The sequence below is a fragment of the Rhipicephalus microplus genome, chromosome 2 (assembly GCF_043290135.1).
Source record: "Rhipicephalus microplus isolate Deutch F79 chromosome 2, USDA_Rmic, whole genome shotgun sequence".
NCBI classification, from domain to species: domain Eukaryota; kingdom Metazoa; phylum Arthropoda; class Arachnida; order Ixodida; family Ixodidae; genus Rhipicephalus; species Rhipicephalus microplus.
The window spans coordinates 92,032,305-92,048,132 of record NC_134701.1 but is presented as its reverse complement, the minus strand read 5'-3'; the positions used below and the strand labels follow the sequence as shown (position 1 = coordinate 92,048,132).

Sequence of the window (15,828 nt, the reverse complement as noted above, 5' to 3'; positions counted from 1 at the left end):
CTATTCTGCAAAATTGCATGTCATGAATGCAGGAGTAAGCAATTGGCGTTGGTGGTTCAAAGATAGAATACTCACCTGCTGCGCGGGTGACCCGGGTTTGATTCCCGGCCGACGCATTGTTATTTTTAGAAAAGCTCATGCATGCAGTTACGCTATATATGCATGCCATGAATGCAGGAGCAAGCAGATGGCGTTGGTGGTTCAGTGGTAGAATACTCGCCTGCCGCGCGGGTGACCCGGGTTTGATTCCCGGCCGACGCATTGTTATGTTTGAAGAAGCTCCGTCGTGTTGTAACGAATAATTGCATATCATGAATGCAGGAGTAAGCAACTGGCGTTGGTGGTTCAGTGGTAAAATACTCGGCTGCCACGCGGGTGACCCAAGTTCGATTCCCGGCAGACGCATTGTTATATTTAGAAAAGCTCACGCGTGCTGTTACGCTATATATGCATGCCATGAATGCCGGAGAAAACAAATGGCGTCGGTCGTTTAGTGGTAGAATGCTCGCCTGCCACACGGGTGACCCGGGTTCAATTCACGGCCGACGCATCGTTATCTTTAAAAAAGCTCACGCGTGTTCTTACGCTATATATGCATGCCATGAACGCAGAAGCAAGGAAATGGCGTCGGTGGTTCAGTGGTAGAATACTCGCCTGCCACTCGGTTGACCCGGGTTCGATTCCCGGCTGACGCATCGTTATTTTTAGAAACGCTCACGCGTGCTGTTACGCAATATTGCATGCCATGAATTCAGGAGTAAGCAATTGGCGTCGGTGGTTCAGTGGTAAAATACTCGCCTGCCACGCGGCTGACTCGGGTTCGATTCCCTGCCGAAACATCGTGTTTTTTAAAACTTTTCTTGCGTGCCTTTCCGCAATATCGCACGCCAATAAAGCAGGAATAGGCAAATGGTGTCGGTTGTTCAGTGGTAGAATACTCGCCTGCCACGCGGTTGACCTGGGCTCGATTCCGGGCCGACGCGTCGCTATTTTTATAAAAGCTCACGCGTGCTGTTACGCAATATTGCATGCCATGAATGCCGGAGTAAGCAAATGGCGTCGGTGGTTCAGTGGTAAAATACTCGACTGCCACGCGGTTGACACGTGTTCGATTCCTGGCTGAAGCATCGTTATTTTGAGACAAGCTCACGCGTGCTGTTACGCAATATTGCATACCATGAATGCAGGAGTAAGCAAATGGCGTCGGTGGTTCAGTAGTGGAATACTCGCCTGCCACGCGGGTGACCCGGGTTTGATTCCGTGCCAAAGCATTGTTACTTTTTGAAAAGCTCACACGTGCTGTTACGCAATATTGCATGTCATGAATGCCGGACAATACAAATGGCATCGGTGGTTAAGTGGTAGAATACTCGCCTGCCACACGGGTGACCCGGGTTCAATTCACGGCCGACGCATCGTTATCTTTAAAAAAGCTCACGCGTGTTAATACGCTATATATACATGCCATGAATGCAGGAGCAAGCAAATGGCGTCGGTAGTTCAGTAGTAGAATACTCGCCTGCCACGCGGGTGACTCGGGTTCTATACCCTGCCGAAGCATTGCTACTTTTAAAAAAGCTCACACGTGCTGTTACGCAATATTGCATGTCATGAATGCCACAGTAAACAAATGGCGTCGGTGGTTCAGTGGTAGAACGCTCGCTTGCCACACTGGTGACCCTGGTTCGATTCCCGGCCAACGCATCGTTTATTTTAAAAATGTTTCTGCGTGCTGTTCCACAATATCGCATGTCAAGAATGCAGGAGTAAGCAAATGGCGTTGGTGGTACAGTGGTAGAATACTCGTCTGCCACGCGGGCGACCCGGGTTCGATTCCCGGCCGACGCATCGTTATTTTTGTAAAAGCTCACGCATGCTGTTACACAATATTGCATGCCATGAATGTAGGAGTAAGCAAATGGCGTCGGTGGTTCAGTGGTAGAATACTCGCCTGCCACGCGGGTGACCCGGGTTCGATTCCCGGCCGACGCATCGTTATTTTTAGAAAAGCTCACACGTGCTGATTCGCAATATTGCATGCCATGAATGCAGGAGTAAGCAAATAGCGTCGGTGGTTCAGTGGTAGAATACTCGCCTGCCACGCGGGTGACCCGGGTTCGATTCCCGGCCAACGCATCGTTATTTTTGTAAAAGCTCACGCATGCTGTTACGAATATATGCATGCCATGAATGCAGGAGCAAGCAAATTGCGTCGGTGCTTCAGTGGTAGAATACTCGCCTGCCACGCAGGTGACCCAAGTTCGATTCTCGGCCGACGCATCATAATCTTTAGAAAAGCTCACGCGTGCTGTTATGCAATATTCAATGCCACGAATGCAGGAGTAAGCAAATGGCGTCGGTGGTTCAGTGGTAGAATGCTCGCCTGCCACGCGGGTATCCCGGGTTCGATTCCCTGCCAAAGCATTGTTACTTTTTGAAAAGCTCACACGTGCTGTTACGCAATATTGCATGTCATGAATGCCGGACAATACAAATGGCATCGGTGGTTAAGTGGTAGAATACTCGCCTGCCACACGGGTGACCCGGGTTCAATTCACGGCCGACGCATCGTTATCTTTAAAAAAGCTCACGCGTGTTAATACGCTATATATACATGCCATGAATGCAGGAGCAAGCAAATGGCGTCGGTAGTTCAGTAGTAGAATACTCGCCTGCCACGCGGGTGACTCGGGTTCTATACCCTGCCGAAGCATTGCTACTTTTAAAAAAGCTCACACGTGCTGTTACGCAATATTGCATGTCATGAATGCTACAGTAAACAAATGGCGTCGGTGGTTCAGTGGTAGAACGCTCGCTTGCCACACTGGTGACCCTGGTTCGATTCCCGGCCAACGCATCGTTTATTTTAAAAATGTTTCTGCGTGCTGTTCCACAATATCGCATGTCAAGAATGCAGGAGTAAGCAAATGGCGTTGGTGGTTCAGTGGTAGAATACTGGCCTGCCACGCGGTTGACCTGGGCTTGATTCCGGGCCGACGCATCGCTATTTTAATAAAAGCTCACACGTTCTGGTACGCAATATTGCATGCTATGAATGCCGGAGTAAGCAAATGGCGTCGGTGGTTCAGTGGTAAAATACTCGCCTGCCACGCGGGTGACCCGGGTTCTATTCCCGGCTTACGCATCGTTATTTTTAGAAAAGCTCATGCGTGCTGATTCGCAATATTGCATGCCATGAATGCAGGAGTGAGCAAATGGCGTCGGCCGTTCAGTGGTAGAATACTCGCCTGCCACGCGGGTGACCCGGGTTCTATTCCCGGCTGACGCATCGTTATTTTTAGAAAAGCTCACGCGTGCTGATTCGCAATATTGCATGCCATGAATGCAGGAGTAAGCAAATGGCGTCGGTGGCTCAGTGGTAGAATACTCGCCTGCCACGCGGGTTACCTGTGTTTAAATCACTGCCGAAGCATTGTTACTTTTAGAAAAGCTCACGCGTGCTGTTACGCAATGTTGCATGCCATGAATGCCGGAGTAAGCAAATGGCGACGATGGTTCAGTGGTAGAATACTCGCCTGCCACGCGGGTTACCTGTGTTTAAATCACTGCCGAAGCATTGTTACTTTTAAAAAGCTCACGCGTGCTTTTCCACAATATTGCATGTCAAGAATGCAGGAGTAAGCAAATAGCGTTGGTGGTTCAGTGGTAGAATACTCGTCTGCCACGCGGGCGACCCGGCTTCGATTGCCGGCCGACGCATAGTTATTTTTGTTAAAGCTCACGCATGCTGTTACACAATACTGCATGCCATGAATGTAGGAGTAAGCAAATGGCGTCGGTGGTTCAGTGGTAGAATACTCGCCTGCCACACGGATGACCCGGGTTCGATTCCCGGCCGACGCATCGTTATTTTTGTAATTGCTCACGCATGCTGTTACACAATATTGCATGCCATGAATGCATGAGTAAGCAAATGGCGTCGGTGGTTCAGTGGTAGAATACTCGCCTGCCACGCGGGTGACCCGGATTCGATTCCCGGCCGACGCATCGTTTATTTTAGAAAAGTACCTGCGTGCTATTCTGCAAAATTGCATGTCATGAATGCAGGAGTAAGCAACTGGCGTTGGTGGTTCAGTGGTAAAATACTCGGCTGCCACGCGGGTGACCCAGGTTCGATTCCCGGCCGACGCATTGTTATATTTAGAAAAGCTCACGCGTGCTGTTACGCTATATATGCATGCCATGAATGCCGGAGAAAACAAATGGCGTCGGTCGTTCAGTGGTAGAATGCTCGCCTGCCACACGGGTGACCCGGGTTCAATTCACGGCCGACGCATCGTTATCTTTAAAAAAGCTCACGCGTGTTCTTACGCTATATATGCATGCCATGAACGCAGAAGCAAGGAAATGGCGTCGGTGGTTCAGTGGTAGAATACTCGCCTGCCACTCGGTTGACCCGGGTTCGATTCCCGGCTGACGCATCGTTATTTTTAGAAACGCTCACGCGTGCTGTTACGCAATATTGCATGCCATGAATTCAGGAGTAAGCAATTGGCGTCGGTGGTTCAGTGGTAAAATACTCGCCTGCCACGCGGCTGACTCGGGTTCGATTCCCTGCCGAAACATCGTGTTTTTTAAAAATTTTCTTGCGTGCCTTTCCGCAATATCGCACGCCAATAAAGCAGGAATAGACAAATGGTGTCGGTTGTTTAGTGGTAGAATACTCGCCTGCCACGCGGTTGACCTGGGCTCGATTCCGGGCCGACGCATCGCTATTTTTATAAAAGCTCACGCGTGCTGGTACGCAATATTGCATGCTATGAATGCCGGAGTAAGCAAATGGCGTCGGTGGTTCAGTGGTAAAATACTCGCCTGCCACGCGGGTGACCCGGGTTCTATTCCCGGCTTACGCATCGTTATTTTTAGAAAAGCTCATGCGTGCTGATTCGCAATATTGCATGCCATGAATGCAGGAGTAAGCAAATGGCGTCGGCCGTTCAGTGGTAGAATACTCGCCTGCCACGCGGGTGACCCAAGTTCTATTCCGGGCTGACGCATCGTTATTTTTAGAAAAGCTCACGCGTGCTGATTCGCAATATTGCATGCCATGAATGCAGGAGTAAGCAAATGGCGTCGGTGGTTCAGTAGTGGAATACTCGCCTGCCACGCGGGTGACCCGGGTTTGATTCCGTGCCAAAGCATTGTTACTTTTTGATAAGCTCACACGTGCTGTTACGCAATATTGCATGTCCTGAATGCCGGACAATACAAATGGCATCGGTGGTTCAGTGGTAGAATACTCGCCTGCCACACGGGTGACCCGGGTTCAATTCACGGCCGACGCATCGTTATCTTTAAAAAAGCTCACGCGTGTTAATACGCTATATATACATGCCATGAATGCAGGAGCAAGCAAATGGCGTCGGTAGTTCAGTAGTAGAATACTCGCCTGCCACGCGGGTGACTCGGGTTCTATTCCCTGCCGAAGCATTGCTACTTTTAAAAAGCTCACACGTGCTGTTACGCAATATTGCATGTCATGAATGCCACAGTAAACAAATGGCGTCGGTGGTTCAGTAGTAGAACGCTCGCTTGCCACACTGGTGACCCTGGTTCGATTCCCGGCCGACGCATCGTTTATTTTAAAAAAGTTTCTGCGTGCTATTCCACAATATCGCATGTCAAGAATGCAGGATTAAGCAAATGGCGTTGGTGGTTCAGTGGTAGAATACTCGTCTGCCACGCGGGCCACCCGGGTTCGATTCCCGGCCGACGCATCGTTATTTTTGTAAAAGCTCACGCATGCTGTTACACAATATTGCATGCCATGAATGTAGGAGTAAGCAAATGGCGTCGGTGGTTCAGTGGTAGAATACTCGCCTGCCACGCGGGTGACCCGGGTTCGATTCCCGGCCAACGCATCGTTATTTTTTGAAACACTCACGCGTGCTGTTACGCAATATTGCATGCCATGAATGCAGGAGTAAGCAAATCGCGTCGGTGGTTCAGTGGTAGAATACTCGCCTGCCACGCGGGTATCCCGGGTTCGATTCCCTGCCGAAGCATTGTTACTTTTTGAAAAGCTCACACGTGCTGTTACGCAATATTGCATGTCATGAATGCTGGACAATACAAATGGCATCGGTGGTTCAGTGGTAGAATACTCGCCTGCCACACGGGTGACCCGGGTTCAATTCACTGCCAACGCATCGTTATTTTTAGAAACACTCACGCGTGCTGTTACGCAATATTGCATGCCATGAATGCAGGAGCAAGCAAATGGCGTCGGTAGTTCAGTAGTAGAATACTCGCCTGCCACACGGGTGACTCGGGTTCTATTCCCTGCCGAAGCATTGCTACTTTTAAAAAAGCTCACACGTGCTGTTACGCAATATTGCGTGCCATGAATGCAGGAGTAAGCGATTGGCGTCGGTGGTTCAGTGGTAAAATACTCGCCTGCCACGCGGCTGCTAGGGTTCGATTCCCTGCCGAAACATCGTGTTTTTTAAAACTTTTCTTGCGTGCCTTTCCGCAATATCGCATGTCAATAATGCAGGAGTAGGCAAATGGTGTCGGTTGTTCAGTGGTAGAATACTCGCCTGCCACGCGGTTGACCTGGGCTCGATTCCGGGCCGACGCGTCGCTATTTTTATAAAAGCTCACGCGTGCTGTTACGCAATATTGCATGCCATGAATGCCGGAGTAAGCAAATGGCGTCGGTGGTTCAGTGGTAAAATACTCGACTGCCACGCGGTTGACACGTGTTCGATTCCTGGCTGAAGCATCGTTATTTTGAGAAAAGCTCACGCGTGCTGTTACGCAATATTGCATGCCATGAATGCAGGAGTAAGCAAATGGCGTCGGTGGTTCAGTAGTGGAATACTCGCCTGCCACGCGGGTGACCCGGCTTTGATTCCGTGCCAAAGCATTGTTACTTTTTGAAAAGCTCACACGTGCTGTTACGCAATATTGCATGTCATGAATGCCGGACAATACAAATGGCATCGGTGGTTCAGTGGTAGAATACTCGCCTGCCACACGGGTGACCCGGGTTCAATTCACGGCCGACGCATCGTTATCTTTAAAAAAGCTCACGCGTGTTAATACGCTATATATACATGCCATGAATGCAGGAGCAAGCAGATGGCGTCGGTAGTTCAGTAGTAGAATACTCGCCTGCCACGCGGGTGACTCGGGTTCTATACCCTGCCGAAGCATTGCTACTTTTAAAAAGCTCACACGTGCTGTTACGCAATATTGCATGTCATGAATGCCACAGTAAACAAATGGCGTCGGTGGTTCAGTGGTAGAACGCTCGCTTGCCACACTGGTGACCCTGGTTCGATTCCCGGCCAACGCATCGTTTATTTTAAAAATGTTTCTGCGTGCTGTTCCACAATATCGCATGTCAAGAATGCAGGAGTAAGCAAATGGCGTTGGTGGTTCAGTGGTAGAATACTCGTCTACCACGCGGGCGACCCGGGTTCGATTCCCGGCCGACGCATCGTTATTTTTGTAAAAGCTCACGCATGCTGTTACACAATATTGCATGCCATGAATGTAGGAGTAAGCAAATAGCGTCGGTGGTTCAGTGGTAGAATACTCGCCTGCCACGCGGGTGAACCGGGTTCGATTCCCGGCCAACGCATCGTTATTTTTGTAAAAGCTCACGCATGCTGTTACGAATATATGCATGCCATGAATGCAGGAGCAAGCAAATTGCGTCGGTGCTTCAGTGGTAGAATACTCGCCTGCCACGCAGGTGACCCAAGTTCGATTCTCGGCCGACGCATCGTTATCTTTAGAAAAGCTCACGCGTGCTGTTATGCAATATTCAATGCCACGAATGCAGGAGTAAGCAAATGGCGTCGGTGGTTCAATGGTAGAATGCTCGCCTGCCACGCGGGTATCCCGGGTTCGATTTCCTGCCGAAGCATTGTTACTTTTTGAAAAGCTCACACGTGCTCTTACGCAATATTGCATGTCATGAATGCCGGAGAAAACAAATGGCGTCGGTCGTTCAGTGGTAGAATGCTCGCCTGCCACACGGTGACCCGGGTTCAATTCACGGCCGACGCATCGTTATCTTTAAAAAAGCTCACGCGTGTTCTTACGCTATATCTGCATGCCATGAACGCAGAAGCAAGGAAATGGCGTCGGTGGTTTAGTGGTAGAATACTTGCCTGCCACGCGGTTGACCCGGGTTCGATTTCCAGTTGACGCATCGTTATTTTTAGAAACGCTCACGCGTGCTGTTACGCAATATTGCATGCCATGAATTCAGGAGTAAGCAATTGGCGTCGGTGGTTCAGTGGTAAAATACTCGCCTGCCACGCGGCTGACTCGGGTTCGATTCCCTGAAGAAACATCGTGTTTTTTTTAAATTTTCTTGCGTGCCTTTCCGCAATATCGCATGCCAATAATGCAGGAGTAGGAAAATGGTGTCGGTTGTTCAGTGGTAGAATACTGGCCTGCCACGCGGTTGACCTGGGCTCGATTCCGGGCCGACGCATCGCTATTTTTATAAAAGCTCACGCGTTCTGGTACGCAATATTGCATGCTATGAATGCCGGAGTAAGCAAATGGCGTCGGTGGTTCAGTGGTAAAATACTCGCCTGCCACGCGGGTGACCCGGGTTCTATTCCCGGCTTACGCATCGTTATTTTTAGAAAAGCTCATGCGTGCTGATTCGCAATATTGCATGCCATGAATGCAGGAGTGAGCAAATGGTGTCGGCCGTTCAGTGGTAGAATACTCGCCTGCCACGCGGGTGACCCGGGTTATATTCCCGGCTGACGCATCGTTATTTTTAGAAAAGCTCACGCGTGCTGATTCGCAATATTGCATGCTACGAATGCAGGAGTAAGCAAATGGCGTCGGTGGTTCAGTGGTAGAATACTCGCCTGCCACGCGGGTTACCTGTGTTTAAATCACTGCCGAAGCATTGTTACTTTTAGAAAAGCTCACGCGTTCTGTTACGCAATGTTGCATGCCATGAATGCCGGAGTAAGCAAATAACGACGGTGGTTCAGTGGTAGAATACTCGCCTGCCACGCGGGTTACCTTTGCTTAAATCACTGCCGAAGCATTGTTACTTTTAAAAAGCTCACGCGTGCTTTTCCACAATATTGCATGTCAAGAATGCAGGAGTAAGCAAATAGCGTTGGTGGTTCAGTGGTAGAATACTCGTCTGCCACGCGGGCGACCCGGGTTCGATTGCCGGCCGACGCATAGTTATTTTTGTAAAAGCTCACGCATGCTGTTACACAATACTGCATGCCATGAATGTAGGAGTAAGCAAATGGCGTCGGTGGTTCAGTGGTAGAATACTCGCCTGCCACACGGATGACGCGGGTTCGATTCCCGGCCGACGCATCGTTATTTTTGTAAATGCTCACGCATGCTGTTACACAATATTGCATGCCATGAATGCAGGAGTAAGCAAATGGCGTCGGTGGTTCAGTGGTAGAATACTCGCCTGCCACGCGGGTGACCCGGATTCGATTCCCGGCCGACGCATCGTTTATTTTAGAAAAGTACCTGCGTGCTATTCTGCAAAATTGCATGTCATGAATGCAGGAGTAAGCAATTGGCGTTGGTGGTTCAAAGATAGAATACTCACCTGCTGCGCGGGTGACCCGGGTTTGATTCCCGGCCGACGCATTGTTATTTTTAGAAAAGCTCATGCATGCAGTTACGCTATATATGCATGCCATGAATGCAGGAGCAAGCAGATGGCGTTGGTGGTTCAGTGGTAGAATACTCGCCTGCCGCGCGGGTGACCCGGGTTCGATTCCCGGCCGACGCATTGTTATGTTTGAAGAAGCTCCGACGTGTTGTAACGAATAATTGCATGTCATGAATGCAGGAGTAAGCAACTGGCGTTGGTGGTTCAGTGGTAAAATACTCGGCTGCCACGCGGGTGACCCAGGTTCGATTCCCGGCCGACGCATTGTTATATTTAGAAAAGCTCACGCGTGCTGTTACGCTATATATGCATGCCATGAATGCCGGAGAAAACAAATGGCGTCGGTCGTTCAGTGGTAGAATGCTCGCCTGCCACACGGGTGACCCGGGTTCAATTCACGGCCGACGCATCGTTATCTTTAAAAAAGCTCACGCGTGTTCTTACGCTATATATGCATGCCATGAACGCAGAAGCAAGGAAATGGCGTCGGTGGTTCAGTGGTAGAATACTCGCCTGCCACTCGGTTGACCCGGGTTCGATTCCCGGCTGACGCATCGTTATTTTTAGAAACGCTCACGCGTGCTGTTACGCAATATTGCATGCCATGAATTCAGGAGTAAGCAATTGGCGTCGGTGGTTCAGTGGTAAAATACTCGCCTGCCACGCGGCTGACTCGGGTTCGATTCCCTGCCGAAACATCGTGTTTTTTTTAAATTTTCTTGCGTGCCTTTCCGCAATATCGCACGCCAATAAAGCAGGAATAGACAAATGGTGTCGGTTGTTTAGTGGTAGAATACTCGCCTGCCACGCGGTTGACCTGGGCTCGATTCCGGGCCGACGCATCGCTATTTTTATAAAAGCTCACGCGTGCTGGTACGCAATATTGCATGCTATGAATGCCGGAGTAAGCAAATGGCGTCGGTGGTTCAGTGGTAAAATACTCGCCTGCCACGCGGGTGACCCGGGTTCTATTCCCGGCTTACGCATCGTTATTTTTAGAAAAGCTCATGCGTGCTGATTCGCAATATTGCATGCCATGAATGCAGGAGTAAGCAAATGGCGTCGGTGGTTCAGTAGTGGAATACTCGCCTGCCACGCGGGTGACCCGGGTTTGATTCCGTGCCAAAGCATTGTTACTTTTTGATAAGCTCACACGTGCTGTTACGCAATATTGCATGTCCTGAATGCCGGACAATACAAATGGCATCGGTGGTTCAGTGGTAGAATACTCGCCTGCCACACGGGTGACCCGGGTTCAATTCACGGCCGACGCATCGTTATCTTTAAAAAAGCTCACGCGTGTTAATACGCTATATATACATGCCATGAATGCAGGAGCAAGCAAATGGCGTCGGTAGTTCAGTAGTAGAATACTCGCCTGCCACGCGGGTGACTCGGGTTCTATTCCCTGCCGAAGCATTGCTACTTTTAAAAAGCTCACACGTGCTGTTACGCAATATTGCATGTCATGAATGCCACAGTAAACAAATGGCGTCGGTGGTTCAGTGGTAGAACGCTCGCTTGCCACACTGGTGACCCTGGTTCGATTCCCGGCCGACGCATCGTTTATTTTAAAAAAGTTTCTGCGTGCTATTCCACAATATCGCATGTCAAGAATGCAGGATTAAGCAAATGGCGTTGGTGGTTCAGTGGTAGAATACTCGTCTGCCACGCGGGCCACCCGGGTTCGATTCCCGGCCGACGCATCGTTATTTTTGTAAAAGCTCACGCATGCTGTTACACAATATTGCATGCCATGAATGTAGGAGTAAGCAAATGGCGTCGGTGGTTCAGTGGTAGAATACTCGCCTGCCACGCGGGTGACCCGGGTTCGATTCCCGGCCAACGCATCGTTATTTTTGTTAAAGCTCACGCATGCTGTTACGAATATATGCATGCCATGAATGCAGGAGCAAGCAAATTGCGTCGGTGCTTCAGTAGTAGAATACTCGCCTGCCACGCAGGTGACCCAAGTTCGATTCTCGGCCAACGCATCGTTATCTTTAGAAAAGCTTACGCGTGCTGTTATGCAATATTCAATGCCACGAATGCAGGAGTAAGCAAATGGCGTCGGTGGTTCAGTGGTAGAATGCTCGCCTGCCACGCGGGTATCCCGGGTTCGATTCCCTGCCGAAGCATTGTTACTTTTTGAAAAGCTCACACGTGCTGTTACGCAATATTGCATGTCATGAAGGCCGGAGAAAACAAATGGCGTCGGTCGTTCAGTGGTAGAATGCTCGCCTGCCACACGGTGACCCGGGTTCAATTCACGGCCGACGCATCGTTATCTTTAAAAAAGCTCACGCGTGTTCTTACGCAATATATGCATGCCATGAACGCAGAAGCAAGGGAATGGCGTCGGTGGTTCAGTGGTAGCATACTCGCCTGCCACGCGGTTGACCCGGGTTCGATTTCCAGTTGACGCATCGTTATTTTTAGAAACGCTCACGCGTGCTGTTACGCAATATTGCATGCCATGAATGCAGGAGTAAGCAAATGGCGTCGGTGGTTCAGTGGTAGAATACTCGCCTGCCACGCGGGTATCCCGGGTTCGATTCCCTGCCGAAGCATTGTTACTTTTTGAAAAGCTCACACGGGCTGTTACGCAATATTGCATGTCATGAATGCCGGACAATACAAATGGCATCGGTGGTTCAGTGGTAGAATACTCGCCTGCCACACGGGTGACCCAGGTTCAATTCACGGCCGACGCATCGTTATCTTTAAAAAAGCTCACGCGTGTTAATATGCTATATATACATGCCATGAATGCAGGAGCAAGCAAATGGCGTCGGTAGTTCAGTAGTAGAATACTCGCCTGCCACGCGGGTGACTCGGGTTCTATTCCCTGCCGAAGCATTGCTACTTTTAAAAAAGCTCACACGTGCTGTTACGCAATATTGCATGTCATGAATGCCACAGTAAACAAATGGCGTCGGTGGTTCAGTGGTAGAACGCTCGCTTGCCACACTGGTGACCCTGGTTCGATTCCCGGCCGACGCATCGTTTATTTTAAAAAAGTTTCTGCGTGCTGTTCCACAATATCGCATGTCAAGAATGCAGGAGTAAGCAAATGGCGTTGGTGGTTCAGTGGTAGAATACTCGTCTGCCACGCGGGTGACCCGGGTTCGATTCCCGGCCGACGCATCGTTATTTTTAGAAAAGCTCACACGTGCTGATTCGCAATATTGCATGCCATGAATGCAGGAGTAAGCAAATAGCGTCGGTGGTTCAGTGGTGGAATACTCGCCTGCCACGCGGGTGACCCGGGTTCGATTCCCGGCCAACGCATCGTTATTTTTGTAAAAGCTCACGCATGCTGTTACGAATATTTGCATGCCATGAATGCAGGAGCAAGCAAATTGCGTCGGTGCTTCAGTGGTAGAATACTCGCCTGCCACGCAGGTGACCCAAGTTCGATTCTCGGCCGACGCATCGTTATCTTTAGAAAAGCTCACGCGTGCTGTTATGCAATATTCAATGCCACGAATGCAGGAGTAAGCAAATGGCGTCGGTGGTTCAGTGGTAGAATGCTCGCCTGCCACGCGGGTATCCCGGGTTCGATTCCCTGCCGAAGCATTGTTACTTTTTGAAAAGCTCACACGTGCTGTTACGCAATATTGCATGTCATGAATGCCGGAGAAAACAAATGGCGTCGGTCGTTCAGTGGTAGAATGCTCGCCTGCCACACGGTGACCCGGGTTCAATTCACGGCCGACGCATCGTTATCTTTAAAAAAGCTCACGCGTGTTCTTACGCTATATATGCATGCCATGAACGCAGAAGCAAGGAAATGGCGTCGGTGGTTCAGTGGTAGAATACTCGCCTGCCACGCGGTTGACCCGGGTTCGATTTCCAGTTGACGCATCGTTATTTTTAGAAACGCTCACGCGTGCTGTTACGCAATATTGCATGCCATGAATTCAGGAGTAAGCAATTGGCGTCGGTGGTTCAGTGGTAAAATACTCGCCTGCCACGCGGCTGACTCGGGTTCGATTCCCTGCCGAAACATCGTGTTTTTTAAAAATTTTCTTGCGTGCCTTTCCGCAATATCGCATGCCAATAATGCAGGAGTAGGCAAATGGTGTCGGTTGTTCAGTGGTAGGATACTGGCCTGCCACGCGGTTGACCTGGGCTCGATTCCGGGCCGACGCATCGCTATTTTTATAAAAGCTCACGCGTTCTGGTACGCAATATTGCATTCTATGAATGCCGCAGTAAGCAAATGGCGTCGGTGGTTCAGTGGTAAAATACTCGCCTGCCACGCGGGTGACCCGGGTTCTATTCCCGGCTTACGAATCGTTATTTTTAGAAAAGCTCATGCGTGCTGATTCGCAATATTGCATGCCATGAATGCAGGAGTGAGCAAATGGCGTCGGCCGTTCAGTGGTAGAATACTCGCCTGCCACGCGGGTGACCCGGGTTCTATTCCCGGCTGACGCATCGTTATTTTTAGAAAAGCTCACGCGTGCTGATTCGCAATATTGCATGCCATGAATGCAGGAGTAAGCAAATGGCGTCGGTGGTTCAGTGGTAGAATACTCGCCTGCCACGCGGGTTACCTGTGTTTAAATCACTGCCGAAGCATTGTTACTTTTAGAAAAGCTCACGGTTGCTGTTACGCAATGTTGCATGCCATGAATGCCGGAGTAAGCAAATGGCGACGGTGGTTCAGTGGTAGAATACTCGCCTGCCACGCGGGTTACCTGTGTTTAAATCACTGCGGAAGCATTGTTACTTTTAGAAAAGCTCACGCGTGCTATTCCACAATATTGCATGTCAAGAATGCAGGAGTAAGCAAATAGCGTTGGTGGTTCAGTGGTAGAATACTCGTCTGCCACGCGGGCGACCCGAGTTCGATTGCCGGCCGACGCATAGTTATTTTTGTAAAAGCTCACGCATGCTGTTACACAATACTGCATGCCATGAATGTAGGAGTAAGCAAATGGCGTCGGTGGTTCAGTGGTAGAATACTCGCCTGCCACGCGGATGACCCGGGTTCGATTCCCGGCCGACGCATCGTTATTTTTGTAAAAGCTCACGCATGCTGTTACACAATATTGCATGCCATGAATGCAGGAGTAAGCAAATGGCGTCGGTGGTTCAGTGGTAGAATACTCGCCTGCCACGCGGGTGACCCGGATTCGATTCCCGGCCGACGAATCGTTTATTTTAAAAAAGTACCTGCGTGCTATTCCGCAAAATTGCATGTCATGAATGCAGGAGTAAGCAAATGGCGTTGGTGGTTCAAAGATAGAATACTCACCTGCTGCGCGGGTGACCCGGGTTTGATTCCCGGCTGACGCATTGTTATTTTTAGAAAAGCTCATGCATGATGTTACGCTATATATGCATGCCATGAATGCAGGAGCAAGCAGATGGCGTTGGTGGTTCAGTGGTAGAATACTCGCCTGCCGCGCGGGTGACCCGGGTTCGATTCCCGGCCGACGCATTGTTATGTTTGAAGAAGCTCCGACGTGTTGTAACGAATAATTGCATGTCATGAATGCAGGAGTAAGCAACTGGCGTTGGTGGTTCAGTGGTAAAATACTCCGCTGCCACGCGGGTGACCCAGGTTCGATTCCCGGCCGACGCATTGTTATATTTAGAAAAGTTCACGCGTGCGGTTACGCTATATATGCATGCCATAAATGCCGGAGAAAACAAATGGCGTCGGTCGTTCAGTGGTAGAATGCTCGCCTGCCACACGGGTGAACCGGGTTCAATTCACGGCCGACGCATCGTTATCTTTAAAAAAGCTCACGCGTGTTCTTACGCTATATATGCATGCCATGAACGCAGAAGCAAGGAAATGGCGTCGGTGGTTCAGTGGTAGAATACTCGCCTGCCACTCGGGTGACCCGGGTTCGATTCCCGGCTGACGCATCGTTATATTTAGAAACGCTTACGCGTGCTGTTACGCAATATTGCATGCCATGAATTCAGGAGTAAGCAATTGGCGTCGGTGGTTCAGTGGTAAAGTACTCGCCTGCCACGCGGCTGACTCGGGTTCGATTCCCTGCCGAAACATCGTGTTTTTTTTAAATTTTCTTGCGTGCCTTTCCGCAATATCGCATGCCAATAAAGCAGGAGTAGGCAAATGGTGTCGGTTGTTCAGTGGTAGAATACTCGCCTGCCACGCGGTTGACCTGGGCTCGATTCCGGGCCGACGCATCGCT

General features: G+C 50.0%; 42 non-coding genes across 42 annotated transcripts; all 42 read left to right on the top strand.

The window, feature by feature from the left end:
* The first annotated feature begins 190 nt into the window (after positions 1–190).
* On the top strand, positions 191–261 carry TRNAG-GCC (transfer RNA glycine (anticodon GCC)). The gene has a single exon. It is a non-coding gene; the product is annotated as a tRNA-Gly (tRNA).
* Positions 262–624: 363 nt separating this feature from the next.
* TRNAG-GCC (transfer RNA glycine (anticodon GCC)) lies at positions 625–695 on the top strand. The gene has a single exon. It is a non-coding gene; the product is annotated as a tRNA-Gly (tRNA).
* A 1,082-nt stretch (positions 696–1,777) lies between these two features.
* On the top strand, positions 1,778–1,848 carry TRNAG-GCC (transfer RNA glycine (anticodon GCC)). Its single transcript has one exon. It is a non-coding gene; the product is annotated as a tRNA-Gly (tRNA).
* A 73-nt stretch (positions 1,849–1,921) lies between these two features.
* TRNAG-GCC (transfer RNA glycine (anticodon GCC)) lies at positions 1,922–1,992 on the top strand. The gene has a single exon. It is a non-coding gene; the product is annotated as a tRNA-Gly (tRNA).
* Positions 1,993–2,065: 73 nt separating this feature from the next.
* On the top strand, positions 2,066–2,136 carry TRNAG-GCC (transfer RNA glycine (anticodon GCC)). Its single transcript has one exon. It is a non-coding gene; the product is annotated as a tRNA-Gly (tRNA).
* A 217-nt stretch (positions 2,137–2,353) lies between these two features.
* On the top strand, positions 2,354–2,424 carry TRNAG-GCC (transfer RNA glycine (anticodon GCC)). Its single transcript has one exon. It is a non-coding gene; the product is annotated as a tRNA-Gly (tRNA).
* A 650-nt stretch (positions 2,425–3,074) lies between these two features.
* On the top strand, positions 3,075–3,145 carry TRNAG-GCC (transfer RNA glycine (anticodon GCC)). Its single transcript has one exon. It is a non-coding gene; the product is annotated as a tRNA-Gly (tRNA).
* Positions 3,146–3,649: 504 nt separating this feature from the next.
* TRNAG-GCC (transfer RNA glycine (anticodon GCC)) lies at positions 3,650–3,720 on the top strand. Its single transcript has one exon. It is a non-coding gene; the product is annotated as a tRNA-Gly (tRNA).
* Positions 3,721–3,793: 73 nt separating this feature from the next.
* TRNAG-GCC (transfer RNA glycine (anticodon GCC)) lies at positions 3,794–3,864 on the top strand. Its single transcript has one exon. It is a non-coding gene; the product is annotated as a tRNA-Gly (tRNA).
* Positions 3,865–3,937: 73 nt separating this feature from the next.
* TRNAG-GCC (transfer RNA glycine (anticodon GCC)) lies at positions 3,938–4,008 on the top strand. Its single transcript has one exon. It is a non-coding gene; the product is annotated as a tRNA-Gly (tRNA).
* Positions 4,009–4,226: 218 nt separating this feature from the next.
* TRNAG-GCC (transfer RNA glycine (anticodon GCC)) lies at positions 4,227–4,297 on the top strand. Its single transcript has one exon. It is a non-coding gene; the product is annotated as a tRNA-Gly (tRNA).
* Positions 4,298–4,371: 74 nt separating this feature from the next.
* On the top strand, positions 4,372–4,442 carry TRNAG-GCC (transfer RNA glycine (anticodon GCC)). The gene has a single exon. It is a non-coding gene; the product is annotated as a tRNA-Gly (tRNA).
* A 361-nt stretch (positions 4,443–4,803) lies between these two features.
* Positions 4,804–4,874, top strand: TRNAG-GCC (transfer RNA glycine (anticodon GCC)). Its single transcript has one exon. It is a non-coding gene; the product is annotated as a tRNA-Gly (tRNA).
* Positions 4,875–5,235: 361 nt separating this feature from the next.
* Positions 5,236–5,306, top strand: TRNAG-GCC (transfer RNA glycine (anticodon GCC)). Its single transcript has one exon. It is a non-coding gene; the product is annotated as a tRNA-Gly (tRNA).
* A 361-nt stretch (positions 5,307–5,667) lies between these two features.
* Positions 5,668–5,738, top strand: TRNAG-GCC (transfer RNA glycine (anticodon GCC)). The gene has a single exon. It is a non-coding gene; the product is annotated as a tRNA-Gly (tRNA).
* Positions 5,739–5,811: 73 nt separating this feature from the next.
* On the top strand, positions 5,812–5,882 carry TRNAG-GCC (transfer RNA glycine (anticodon GCC)). Its single transcript has one exon. It is a non-coding gene; the product is annotated as a tRNA-Gly (tRNA).
* A 73-nt stretch (positions 5,883–5,955) lies between these two features.
* Positions 5,956–6,026, top strand: TRNAG-GCC (transfer RNA glycine (anticodon GCC)). The gene has a single exon. It is a non-coding gene; the product is annotated as a tRNA-Gly (tRNA).
* A 936-nt stretch (positions 6,027–6,962) lies between these two features.
* On the top strand, positions 6,963–7,033 carry TRNAG-GCC (transfer RNA glycine (anticodon GCC)). The gene has a single exon. It is a non-coding gene; the product is annotated as a tRNA-Gly (tRNA).
* Positions 7,034–7,394: 361 nt separating this feature from the next.
* TRNAG-ACC (transfer RNA glycine (anticodon ACC)) lies at positions 7,395–7,465 on the top strand. The gene has a single exon. It is a non-coding gene; the product is annotated as a tRNA-Gly (tRNA).
* Positions 7,466–7,538: 73 nt separating this feature from the next.
* TRNAG-GCC (transfer RNA glycine (anticodon GCC)) lies at positions 7,539–7,609 on the top strand. The gene has a single exon. It is a non-coding gene; the product is annotated as a tRNA-Gly (tRNA).
* A 937-nt stretch (positions 7,610–8,546) lies between these two features.
* On the top strand, positions 8,547–8,617 carry TRNAG-GCC (transfer RNA glycine (anticodon GCC)). Its single transcript has one exon. It is a non-coding gene; the product is annotated as a tRNA-Gly (tRNA).
* A 504-nt stretch (positions 8,618–9,121) lies between these two features.
* Positions 9,122–9,192, top strand: TRNAG-GCC (transfer RNA glycine (anticodon GCC)). The gene has a single exon. It is a non-coding gene; the product is annotated as a tRNA-Gly (tRNA).
* Positions 9,193–9,265: 73 nt separating this feature from the next.
* On the top strand, positions 9,266–9,336 carry TRNAG-GCC (transfer RNA glycine (anticodon GCC)). Its single transcript has one exon. It is a non-coding gene; the product is annotated as a tRNA-Gly (tRNA).
* Positions 9,337–9,409: 73 nt separating this feature from the next.
* On the top strand, positions 9,410–9,480 carry TRNAG-GCC (transfer RNA glycine (anticodon GCC)). Its single transcript has one exon. It is a non-coding gene; the product is annotated as a tRNA-Gly (tRNA).
* Positions 9,481–9,698: 218 nt separating this feature from the next.
* On the top strand, positions 9,699–9,769 carry TRNAG-GCC (transfer RNA glycine (anticodon GCC)). Its single transcript has one exon. It is a non-coding gene; the product is annotated as a tRNA-Gly (tRNA).
* A 218-nt stretch (positions 9,770–9,987) lies between these two features.
* On the top strand, positions 9,988–10,058 carry TRNAG-GCC (transfer RNA glycine (anticodon GCC)). Its single transcript has one exon. It is a non-coding gene; the product is annotated as a tRNA-Gly (tRNA).
* A 74-nt stretch (positions 10,059–10,132) lies between these two features.
* Positions 10,133–10,203, top strand: TRNAG-GCC (transfer RNA glycine (anticodon GCC)). The gene has a single exon. It is a non-coding gene; the product is annotated as a tRNA-Gly (tRNA).
* Positions 10,204–10,564: 361 nt separating this feature from the next.
* On the top strand, positions 10,565–10,635 carry TRNAG-GCC (transfer RNA glycine (anticodon GCC)). The gene has a single exon. It is a non-coding gene; the product is annotated as a tRNA-Gly (tRNA).
* A 217-nt stretch (positions 10,636–10,852) lies between these two features.
* TRNAG-GCC (transfer RNA glycine (anticodon GCC)) lies at positions 10,853–10,923 on the top strand. The gene has a single exon. It is a non-coding gene; the product is annotated as a tRNA-Gly (tRNA).
* Positions 10,924–11,140: 217 nt separating this feature from the next.
* Positions 11,141–11,211, top strand: TRNAG-GCC (transfer RNA glycine (anticodon GCC)). Its single transcript has one exon. It is a non-coding gene; the product is annotated as a tRNA-Gly (tRNA).
* Positions 11,212–11,284: 73 nt separating this feature from the next.
* TRNAG-GCC (transfer RNA glycine (anticodon GCC)) lies at positions 11,285–11,355 on the top strand. Its single transcript has one exon. It is a non-coding gene; the product is annotated as a tRNA-Gly (tRNA).
* A 73-nt stretch (positions 11,356–11,428) lies between these two features.
* On the top strand, positions 11,429–11,499 carry TRNAG-GCC (transfer RNA glycine (anticodon GCC)). The gene has a single exon. It is a non-coding gene; the product is annotated as a tRNA-Gly (tRNA).
* Positions 11,500–11,716: 217 nt separating this feature from the next.
* TRNAG-GCC (transfer RNA glycine (anticodon GCC)) lies at positions 11,717–11,787 on the top strand. The gene has a single exon. It is a non-coding gene; the product is annotated as a tRNA-Gly (tRNA).
* A 361-nt stretch (positions 11,788–12,148) lies between these two features.
* On the top strand, positions 12,149–12,219 carry TRNAG-GCC (transfer RNA glycine (anticodon GCC)). Its single transcript has one exon. It is a non-coding gene; the product is annotated as a tRNA-Gly (tRNA).
* Positions 12,220–12,581: 362 nt separating this feature from the next.
* TRNAG-GCC (transfer RNA glycine (anticodon GCC)) lies at positions 12,582–12,652 on the top strand. The gene has a single exon. It is a non-coding gene; the product is annotated as a tRNA-Gly (tRNA).
* A 73-nt stretch (positions 12,653–12,725) lies between these two features.
* Positions 12,726–12,796, top strand: TRNAG-GCC (transfer RNA glycine (anticodon GCC)). Its single transcript has one exon. It is a non-coding gene; the product is annotated as a tRNA-Gly (tRNA).
* Positions 12,797–12,869: 73 nt separating this feature from the next.
* On the top strand, positions 12,870–12,940 carry TRNAG-GCC (transfer RNA glycine (anticodon GCC)). Its single transcript has one exon. It is a non-coding gene; the product is annotated as a tRNA-Gly (tRNA).
* A 217-nt stretch (positions 12,941–13,157) lies between these two features.
* Positions 13,158–13,228, top strand: TRNAG-GCC (transfer RNA glycine (anticodon GCC)). The gene has a single exon. It is a non-coding gene; the product is annotated as a tRNA-Gly (tRNA).
* A 1,369-nt stretch (positions 13,229–14,597) lies between these two features.
* Positions 14,598–14,668, top strand: TRNAG-GCC (transfer RNA glycine (anticodon GCC)). Its single transcript has one exon. It is a non-coding gene; the product is annotated as a tRNA-Gly (tRNA).
* Positions 14,669–14,741: 73 nt separating this feature from the next.
* Positions 14,742–14,812, top strand: TRNAG-GCC (transfer RNA glycine (anticodon GCC)). The gene has a single exon. It is a non-coding gene; the product is annotated as a tRNA-Gly (tRNA).
* A 218-nt stretch (positions 14,813–15,030) lies between these two features.
* TRNAG-GCC (transfer RNA glycine (anticodon GCC)) lies at positions 15,031–15,101 on the top strand. Its single transcript has one exon. It is a non-coding gene; the product is annotated as a tRNA-Gly (tRNA).
* A 363-nt stretch (positions 15,102–15,464) lies between these two features.
* TRNAG-GCC (transfer RNA glycine (anticodon GCC)) lies at positions 15,465–15,535 on the top strand. Its single transcript has one exon. It is a non-coding gene; the product is annotated as a tRNA-Gly (tRNA).
* The last annotated feature ends 293 nt before the right edge of the window (positions 15,536–15,828 follow it).